Source organism: Talpa europaea (genome assembly GCF_964194135.1).
Source record: "Talpa europaea genome assembly, chromosome: 12".
Taxonomy (NCBI): Eukaryota; Metazoa; Chordata; class Mammalia; order Eulipotyphla; family Talpidae; genus Talpa; species Talpa europaea.
In genome coordinates, this window is record NC_140079.1 from 16860813 (window position 1) to 16863296 (window position 2484).

Consider the following 2484-nt stretch of genomic DNA (forward strand, 5'->3'; position numbering starts at 1 on the left):
GCAAATCACTTTGAGAGTAAAAAGACAGAAGAAATAGTGGGCGTCAAGGAAAAGATGTCATGGGCTCACCTGTAAGGCTAAAAGGGGGCATGCAGAATGGAGGGATTAAGAAGAAAGGCAAAGGGGCAGGAAATTCTGTGGGTATTTTCTTGATGACCTCCAGACATACTCTCATGTTCCACTTACGTCTCTTGGGGTCAGAAAGGACCCAGAGGCTTCCCAGAGGAACCACTTGTGGCACAGACAGTACTTTTTTGGGAGAACCATGGTATCATGCAAACACGCTGGCATAATGGCATAATGCAAAACCATGGTATAATGCAAACATGCAGCATTCAAGAGTGCAGTTCTGGAATCCAAACTTCTCCTAGGCCTTATGTCCACAAGTCCCAGCAACTGGACACTGTCCCTGCAAGCCACTGTTATCTCAAACTCACTGGCACTGCAACCATTAAGTATCAGAATCTCCAGTGTTGGGAAGCTTACTCCAGCTAATCCTTGAATTCCCTGGCTGACAACTGCACCAACTGCTATGCTCGATCATTTCCTGTGATAAGGAACTCACTTCTTTGGCAGCCAGCCCCATTTTCAGACATGTCTAATGGATACAAAATTCTTCCTTATATTTGTCTTAGATCTGACTTCTGGGCAACACAGATACAGGAATAAATTGGCCAATTCTTCTGTCTCTGCAAGAGGTTGGTCATCAAAAATTTGAAGAGCCATCTTGTCTCCCTACATTTTCCACACTTTCAGGCAAACAAACCATATTCCTATTATTTCTGGGCTTCTAACTATCATGTTCATGTTCCCCTGGACACACCCCATGACACCAATGACCACAGATGAGCTGAACCCCCTCCAGTTTCTCTTCTCTCAGGTTTGTCCTGAGTGCAGTCAGACTAACCATCCTAAATGTGATTTTTTTTTCTTTTACTAGTCACTTGCCTTGTTACAGAAACTGCAGAACTTCTGCATGAAACACAAGACAAAGTCCAAACCTAGCATAGATTCTCTGGAATAAGGCATTTCAGAATTTCCCCAAGCCCTTCTTTGTTCTGCAAGCGCCCCTCCAACCAGGTTTATTCACTCATCTTTCTATTCATTCAGTAACTTGTTCGTTAAGGAAACAATAATTTTGATTCTTTAGGGAGGCACTCTGACAGGTTATGGGAAGACAAATATGACAGAGACGAGATCCCTGACAACCCTGATTTATCTTCTATCCCTATAATTTTGCCTTTATCAGTATATCTTAAAATATAATCTATAATTTATAGACATATACATGTAAATAAATATAAAACTATATAATTGAGCATGTGTCTTTTTGAGACAATCTTCTTTTACTTAGCATAATGCCTTTGAAATTCCTCCATTATTGCAAGACTTAATGTTATGAAAATTACTATCTTAGCTAAAACAAAATACAGATTCAATGCAATCCCTATCAAAAAACCCCAGTAACATTCTTCACAGAAATAGAACTAAAAATTGTAAAATTTGTTCAGAACAGAAGACCCTAAACAGAAAAAACAATCCCAAGAAAAAATAACAATAATAGAAGTATCATACCCCTTCACTTCAAATTACACTACAAAGTGTTAGTACTCAAAACAGTATGGTATTAGAATAAAAACATACACACAGATAAATGGGTTTGAGAGCCCCAAAATAAACCTACACATATATGGAAAACTTATTCACAATAAAGAGGCCAAGCATATACATTGCTTTTCAGAGGTCTTTTTCATTTTAAGTCTATTGCTCTACATTATCTTTCAGATGGCTATTATAATATTTCAAGTTCCTGATGCACAAATCCTCCTGTTGGTGTATCTGCTGATTATCACTCACAATACACCATTTTCATGTATCTTCCTCTGATTTCCCTAGGTCCTAATTTCCTCCTTCATTTCCCCCCTTCTTTCTTAAGAGTTCAGTTATGTGTTTACAGTATTATTATTGATTAGATACCAAACATTAAAGAAGATTTCAGTGGGAAGATTCTCAGTTTATAATGATCTGTCATCTTGCCAAAATTGTGAGTCTGGGCTCCTTGTTCTTAAGCACATGCTTCCCTTCATATAGGCAAACAGGTAAGAGCAAAGGTGTTGTCTTAAGTGGATCATTTCTATCTTTGTCAACTTTAAAACTTGGTGACAACTATCTCCATTGATACTGAATTTTATTTTTAGTAAAGTTGTTTGGGTTGTGGGAACCAACAACAAGCAAGTAAAATTTGATACAGAAGTGCTTAAACTAGGAGGGGGGGATGGCAATTATTCCAAGGACACAGGGCCTCTCAAGCACACTGGGGAAAAGGAGCAGCTGAGCCTCAGGGTGGACTAACCAGGCTGCCAAGTGCCCAAGCAGTACTCACTCTGGGTGTCTGGCCTCACCTCTCTGCATATCTGCTTTACTCTTCTCTATCTTCCTTCAGATGCCCTTCATCTGGCACATGTGATTATCAGTTACTGACAG